This window comes from Aedes albopictus, chromosome 1 (assembly GCF_035046485.1).
Source record: "Aedes albopictus strain Foshan chromosome 1, AalbF5, whole genome shotgun sequence".
Taxonomy (NCBI): domain Eukaryota; kingdom Metazoa; phylum Arthropoda; class Insecta; order Diptera; family Culicidae; genus Aedes; species Aedes albopictus.
In genome coordinates, this window is record NC_085136.1 from 165,502,414 (window position 1) to 165,511,435 (window position 9,022).

Genomic DNA, 9,022 nt, shown 5'->3' on the forward strand with positions numbered 1-9,022 from the left:
AAAATTTGCGAACTATAATACCAATATCATCAGCGGAATCAAGCAGACCTTGATCAATCGAATCAGTTTATCCGGAAATCCGTATTCGTGCATAATCTGCCATAGCTGGTCTCGACCGATTGTATCATACGCCGATTTAAAATCGATGAACAAGTGATGTATTCGTGGCATTTCTGCAACACCTGGCGAATGGCGAACATCTGGTCCGTTGTAGCGCGTTCAACAATTAATCCAGCCTGATATTGCCCCACGAACTCTCATGGAATCGGTGGGCATAAAATTTGAAAGAGTATCTTGCAGGCAGCGTTTAGTAGTGTGATCGCGCGATAGTTCCCGCTCCCGCAATACAACTTGTCGCCTTTTTTTATAGATGGGACACACGATAGCTTCCATCCATTTCTCTGTTAATACTTCCTCCTCTCAAATCTTGGTATTGACCCAGCGTAGTGCTCTAACCAGTGCTTCTCCAACATGTTTTAGTAACTCGCTTAGTAGTTGATCTGCTCCAGCGGCTTTGTTGTTTTTCAACCGGCTAACCTTCTCTTCAATCTCTTGGAGGTTAGGGGCTGGAAATCTTTCGTCCCGCGCACGTACTCCCAGATCTGTTACCACCTCACCTTCGGTGCTTGCAACGTCGCCATTGAGGTGCTTATCGTAATGCTGCCGCAACCTCTCGACCACCTCACGCTCGCTCGTGAGAATATTCCCGTGATTATCTCGGCGCATGTCGGCTTGTGGCACAAAGCCTCTGCGCGAGCGATTCAGTTTCTCGTAGATCTTTCGTGTGTCCTTAGCGCGGTACAGCTCTTCCATCGCTTCGCGATCTCGTTCTTCCTGCTGGCGCTTCTTCATCTGAAAGACTGAGTTCTGCCTGTCCCGCACCTGTCTGTAACGTGCCTCGTTCGCTCTCGTACGGTGTTGTAGCATTCTCGCCCATGCTGCATTCTTCTCGTTTTTCAACTGTTCACATTCGCCGTCGTACTAGTCGTTTCTGTGATTCGGAGTCGCGAAGCCTGTGCTGTAGCCGAGGTACTACCTATGGCGGATCGGATGCCCTCCAGTCATCTTCAAGTGTAGCTGCGCCAAGCTGCTCTTCCTTTGGTAGGGCCACTGCTAACTGCTGCGCGTAGTCTACCATACCACGGGAGGCTGCAAAGTTTACGCATCGCTGGCCGTTATTATTCGATACGGCGTGCAGGCTGTTTCGCCCGATTACCGGTCTGTACATTCCCTCCCTTCCTACCTGCGCGTTCATGTCGCCGACAACGATTTCCACGTCACGCAGCGAGCAACCATCGTATGTTTACTTTAACTGCGCGTAGAACGCTACTTTCTTGTCATCAGGTCGCCCTTCATGTGTGCAGTAGACGTTGATGATGCTGTAGTTGAAGAAACGGCCCTTAATTCTCGACATGCACATCCTTGTGTTGATCGGCACCCACCCGTTCACACGTTTTCACATCTTGCCAAACACTATAAATCCTGTTCTCCCAGTTCATTGGTGGTGCCACAGCTTTGGTAGAAGGTAGCCGCTCAATAGCCACATTTCCACACTTTCTGTCCAGTCAAACAAAGTTCCTGCAACGCCACGATGTCGAAGTTGCGGGGATGTAATTCGTCGTAAATTATCCTCTTCTTCTTCTTCTTGGCGTAACGTCCTCATTGGGGCAAAGCCTGCTTCTCAGCTTAGTGTTCTACGAGCACTTCCACAGTTATTAACTGAGAGCTTCCTCTGCCAATGACCATTTTGCATGCGTATATCGTGTGGCAGGCACGAAGATACTCTATGCCCAAGGAACTCAAGGAAATTTCCTTTACGAAAAGATCCTGGACCGACCGGGAATCGAACCCGTCACCCTCAGCATGGTCATGCTGAATACCCGTGCGTTTACCGCCTCGGCTATATGGGCCGTAAATTATCCTGTTTTGCCTTGATAGCAGCTGCGTTTCATTCATTACATTTATTCGGCGTTACCTACATTATAATTACAATAACACTCAATCAATAATTCTTCACCACAACACTCGGTTCCTGGCTGTAGTCCTTCATCCTCGGCCCTGTCCTACATTTACCGGATTGTTCTGCACCTGGACTGCTCACCTTGCGCGCTTCCTTCCAGGTCTATTTGTATCATCCAGATCTCTTGCGAATACCAGTTTTGCAGGATAGTTGTCTGACTTTCTCACAACATATCCTACCCCTCATATCCTTCCAGCTTTTGCCATCTTCCGGATGTTAAGTTCGCCGTAGACTGCAGCAAGATCGTGATACAACCTTCGCCGCCCATCCCTTTTGTCCAGCACACCACCAAGAACGGTTCTTAGCATCCGACGCTTATTAGAAATACATAGTTTGAAAAACAAATACAATCACCCTAAAGCATGGTTTCCCAAACTGTGGGTCGCGACCCCCAGGGGGTCGCCGGCGTTCATCCAGGGGGTCGCGAGGGACAGTAAAATATTTTACTGTAACAGACAACAAATGAGGGAATTTCTATGGGGGGTCGCGAAAACTACATCAGCTGGCAAAAGGGGGTCGCGTGACCTGAAAGTTTGAGAACCTATGCCCTAAAGGGATCAAGTCCCCTCAGTCTTTCCTAAGTATACTTTGTTGTACGAAAAAGGCAAGCAAATATTTCCAGAACTGTACAGAAAAGAAACGTTTTACTATCATTTGTAACGAACATTTCAAATAGGTACGTGGTCGGTACCGTAAACCGGGATCAAATTGATCAGCGGGGTGAAATTGATCATTCGGGTACTACGTTGTAATTCCATACTAGGAACTCTTAAGGCGAAACTGGAAGCATTTTCTCATTTTTTCGGTTTTTGATTTTTAATTAAATAACGTAGCAATATTTTCAAAATCGGTTTTCGTACACATGTAGAGTATGGATCAAGGTTTCCCCTGATTTTTTTTTTTGTGGTTGAAAATGTTTTCCATTTTTGCGGAAACCATTTTGGTGTGAAATTTTGGTCAAAAATGGTTTCCGCAAAAACGAAAAACATTTTCCACTAGGAAAAAAAATCAGGAGACACCTTGATCCATATGCTACATGTGCACGAAAACCGATTTTGAAAATGTTGCTTCGTTTTTTAATAAAAAAAATCAAAAACCAAAAAGTGAGGAATTGCTTCCAGTTTCGCCTTAAGCGTCGTAAGGATCTTAAACTTTTACGACATCTGGTTCGTAGATGTATAGAGATGAGAGTAGACATTTATTTTTTTAAAAAAAAGTTAGTTTTGCCTTATTTTTTAGGAATTTGCAATGTATTTCTCATTTTGCCGAAATCATTGCTACTAAACAGTCGATTGCAAATAAGACTTCCCGTGAATTCTCTGTTTTAACATTTTTGTGGAACCTTGGTTGGTTAGTTATGTAACTAATCAAAACATTAAATAGTTAAAAAGTTTTATGATGAAACAATCATTTGTTGTGATAGAAATCACTTATATCAAATGAAATTGCCTAACTTCAGGGGAAATTTCAAAATTTTATTTTGCATAAGTATTAAATTCACTAGTTGTAAAATTTTAAACGCATTATTCGGTTTTAGAAGAGCAAAATTAAGCGGAAAGGGATATATTCCTTTCCAACCGATGCTTAATTGTATACTGATCAATTTCGTCCCAAAGTGGCATTTCCAACTTTTTGATTTTTGAAGTTATTTAACTTAAAGTTCAAATTTGTTGAACAAAATTCTGTCACATGGTTCCATGGAGATCCACTGGATACTGGTTTTACAGAAATTCTTTTAGAAATATTTGAATTGTCACTGATGTTATCCGCAAAAGTTGTTTTAAAGTGATCAATTTGACCCCGGATTACGGTATTGTTCTTGTCTTAACCCTAGTAGGATATTCGGGAAGATTGAGCCTCTAAAATATGTGCATTGAGAGTGGTTAGGGTATGCTCTATTTATTGGTTCTATTTGCAATTTTTATTGTTATACGTAGTCGATCAAGAATTAGCATCTACTAATTCTACGGTTAGCTATGCCTATGCTCATGGTTGATTAAAAACAGACAAGGCTTGATTGCTCATTTTAAATAATTTTCTGTGATATATCGTCTAATGTTATTCTTTTGCATCCCAGTTTCATGCTTGTGTAAATAATAGTTCGAGAGCTTTCGCAAAACACTAGATGTTATTTCAGAGGTTTCTATGGGCGGGCACTCTCCTACCATAGCAAACCATAAAGTTTGAAAAAACAAAGATTTATAGTTATTTGTCCACATTTCCCGCCTAGCCAGAGCCAGCCAGCAGTAATAAAGCAAGATAAAATGATCGTCATCATCGCGAGTCAGTTGATATGGGCAATCAAACGATACCCACAGATTTTAGTCAGCAGCGTTACGGAAGAAACACGTGGGGGTGGGTGGCGGCAGTATCGGTAGTGAGTGACACACAGTGGTTGGATAACGATGGTAATTGTTCATTACCAGGTATTTACACCATGGCATGAGAATAGTTTTTGACTTCGTCATTATTATTACAATCTCGACAAAAGTATAAGGCTATGCAGCTTTCTTGCTGCAGTCTTCTTCTTCTTCTTCTTTTTGGCTCTACGTCCCCACTGGGACTTGGCCTGCCTCTCTTCAACTTAGTGTTCTTTGAGCTCTTCCACAGTTATTAATTGAAAGGCTTCCTTTGCCTGCCATTGCATGAATTTGTATATTGTGAGGCAAGCACAATGATACTCTATGCCCAGGGAGTCGAGAAAATTTTCCCGACCGGAATGGGAATCGAACCCGCCGTCTCCGGATTGGTGATTCATAGCCTTAACCACTAGGCTAACTGGAGATCCTAGTATCTTGCAGTCTAGTATCTTGCTAAATCCGAGCCATTTGATGAGTATAAATGACACTGCCTGCAAATATGGAACTGATCCCAATGCTTCGCCATACTTTGCCGAATTTCTTCTTACAGCTGAGAAGAAAAAAAATTAGTCTCTTATGACTCTTATGGCAAACACGTACTTAGGAAATCCATTAGAATTTTTCCTATGGAATTTCCCAGAATTTCCTCAAAAAGTAATTTTCAGCCATTTTTGGAGCAGTTCTTTGAATTTCCTCTTGACATCTCTTTCTTTTCAGAACCTGTGTGGCAATCAAAACGTGCCCCTGGAGCATAATATCCGAAGCTGTGTGGCGAAGCCTTTTCTTAGCGTCCTTTTTCTATCACACATTTCTGCAGGACTTCTATTGAGATTTGCTTTTTGATTCTTTGCAGAATGATTTTTCCTATATCGGATATTTTTCCAAGAATCTAGAAAATCATTTAGAGGTTGTTGCAGTTATTTCTCCACCAGGAACTTTTTTTTTTAAAGACACTACAACGTCTTCAGCCAGAGGCTGCACAGACTGAACATTACATACACGAGACAACGAGACAACAACTTAGAAAAAAATTAAAGAGCTACACCGTTTTTTTTTTTAAATAAAGACTTTGATTAACTTGGCAGGGAGATTGTGAAGAGTGTAATCCTGTCTAGTTTGGGTAGTGGCTACGGCTAGGAAACTTCAGATCAATTTTGGCGTAAAAAGCGTGAGTAGTCGAAGTGGTTATACTTCAAAAAGTTCATCTTCGTAGGGTAACTTCTGTATAGGTTACCTTGTGAACTAGGGTGGCCCACACTTATATGAAAAACAAAAAATTTGGAAAATGTCAAGTCTTACCTCCTGAATTGGTTGTTTTGGACTCCCAGAAGCTACGTTCAAAATTTGAGCGAAATCGATTATGCCTAAGGGGGCGCTCAAAGTGCTTGAAGTTTGTATGGGAAAACGAGGTCAAATGTATGCAGAAATTTTAAGTTTTCGATTTTTGCCGCTAGGTGGCGTTGTAAGCGTTTAATGATAAAACCCTTTGGTATTATTGCAGGTGACTATATGCCAAACAAGTTTGTCGAAGACCGCAAAGAGATATGACGCATGGTAAAAAAGTTATACCGTAGATAAAATGAGGCGAGTCATTATGGTTGTTTTTTCATTACATGCAAAGGAATAATATCAATGAAATTTCAATACTTCACCCCACTTTGCCTAGGGTATAACTTTTTTCGCAGGCGTCGGATCACTTTGCGGTCTTCGACGAAGTTGATTGAAAAATAGTCACCTACAGTAATACCAAAGGGTTTCATCATTAAACGCTTACAGCGCCACCTAGCGGCAGAAATCGAAAACTTGAAAATTCTGCATACATTTGGCCTCGTTTTCCCATACAAACTTCAATCACTTTGAGCGCCCCCTTAGACTTAATCAATTTTGCTCAAATTTCGAATGGAACTCCTGAGAGTCCAAAACAACCGATTCAGGAGATAATTCGCTGATATTTGGCAGTATTGCTACAATGCATCCTATATCATCTGAAGTAGCTCAAACATTAATTAGAGATGCTTCAGTTTGATGGAATACTTAGGAAGTACAGTTTATGGATAACTTAACATAGAATTGCACCTAACCCAACTCTGCATGAGCAGAATTTGTCATGAGTTGACTGATTGGCATGTGTCAGATGAGGAGTCTCCATTTGACCATCTTTGCACTTTAGAGTGTTCTTTCGCAAACTTTGCGTGTTCAGGCGTCCCTGCTAAACAACCTAGGGAACCTGTACTAACTGGTTGCAACCACATTGTATGGATAATTCGCTTCCATTGCTACTCCAAGAGAGCTTCATTGTGGTTTTGTTACTACCACACCCTCCATTGTGGTATACCATAACTATTGCTTTGAAGGAAACTTGTCCTCTGCGGTCTATGCGGACCGCAAGAGGCATTCCTGAATAGAACTCTGATCTGTTCAAGTTCAAAATATCTTCGGATAAACCAGTCTTTTGTATTGCTACGAATCTCTACACGGAACCGCCAAACTACCCAAAATTGAGTTCTTTTGACGCAACCCCATAGTTCGGCCCAATAAGCCAAATTTGAGTAAATCGATTAAACTCACACTAGGTAAATTGCCTTCACCTCCAGCAAAAACATTTACTTAAGAGTAGGTAAATTCAACCCAAGACCCCCCCTCATTCAACCCAAATTTGAGTAAACCTGCATTTACCCAAAATTGGCTTATTGGGCTCAAGGACCCTCGTTGGGTAGATGCATCTCTGTTTGTTTTTGACAACATCGGTGAGGGAAAGAGGGAAAACAACCTAATTTTGGGTAACTAGTTTATTCGATATACTCAGCTTTGAGTAAAATCAACCCAAAAATTAGGTAGTTTGATTTCTCCGTGTAGCTTCTGCCCTGAGGATTGTAGCATTGTAGAATTGATTTAATGGGCACTAAAAAGCTCTGTTTACTTATCTCCATCTTACAAATCTCCAGGAGCAAATGGGGTTTTGTACTATTTTTCTCCAGAGGGATTTGAATATTTTAAACATGTTTTGAACTCTTGTAGTTTTCTATTGAGTATTTCCATAGCGTGAAATTACTCTATAGTTTTATCCCGAAAGGGTACGTGCGTTGTATGAAGAAGGAATAAGTTCCAGATTTATCTGGTTACCTCGTTCTTTCTGAAATGATTGAAACGCATTGTCGTTCATCACTTCAGTGATGTTCGTCTGGCTAACATGCCTATTCATGTGAACTCCCAATTTGGAAAGTCCACCGTGACTCTTTTACACAAAGTTGTATACGTTTTCAAGGAAGCTCTCACTCAAACGTAGTTTATGCTTGGATGATTTCTTGAATACTGAGGATGCTTTCGATGACGCCTTTCAATGTCACATTGATAGTCGCATGACATCACAAGCTACCTCCAATGAGCTATAGGCACTCTTTACGCTTATGCATTTTACAGTGTCCTTTTCAGGGCACTGATTAAACCCGCTGTGGTATGGGGTATGAGCTCTCGTTGCGCTTATGCGTTCATTCCCTCTTCTAGGGCACCCCTTCCTATTACATCACCTTTTCCTTTCCTAATTCCCATCCCTTGTCCCATTCTCATCCCCTCAGGTAAATGATGTAATAGGCTTATATGTATGGCGATAAAACAAATGTCCCAAATGGAGGATAACGTGCCTCTAGAGCCGGCCTTCTGATACCTGATACCTTATAATACCGGTGAGGAAAGTCGAATATTGACTACTTTTTCAATTGAAATAGTTATTTATGTGACGAGTTGCAAAAAGTTGATTTTTTCAGCACGAGTTGTACATTTATCCAACGAGGCTTGCCGAGTTGGATAAATACGAAGAGTGCTGAAAAAAGCGAGTTTTGCAACGAGTTCCATACAAAATTTTATGCAATGATTTTTTCATAATGCAACCCATTTGAGTGCATAATGTTCATAATACAACTCAAATGAGTTGCATTATGAAAATTATACAACTATTTTTTATTATACAACTCATTTCAGTTGCATAATGAACCAGTTCGGAAAAAATGGCCATTATGATACCAAAATGAGTTAGATAAAATATCAATTATGATACTGAATTGCATAAAATCATTTAAACAGTAATTTGTAGAGCATAACTCTAGTTCAGCTATCATTACCATTATCGAGCAACAATTCAGCAAGCTTGCCTGTTTGTGACTTGTGACATGTGTGACGTAATTTTTGGACGCCCTCTTAGGAATACGGACGTTAGACATTAAGTGCGATAGGAATAATAGACGACTAGCATAATGGACGTTAGGATCTATGAACGACGAGCATAATGTGCTAATCTTTTCAAACGTCCATTATGCCTAATGTCTTTATGCCTAACGTATTTTATGTTTAGCAAACGCTTATGCAGCGATCTTATTCCCAACGTCTTTTTGTATAATGGGGTATGCTGGTTTGAAATACATAAATGTGAATGTGAATCTTTCTATCTTTTTCGATAAATGGATTGTTAATATTTACCATTTAATTTAGTATAAAAGATTACCCAAGTTATTTTTTCACTTTCCTAAATAAAACAGTTCATCTAAATTTGTAAACTTTATTAGTATAATTAAAATATGTAATAAAAAATTTAAAACTTTTTGTATCATTTGTCAATCATCCATAAAATTGATATTGCAGCGCTACA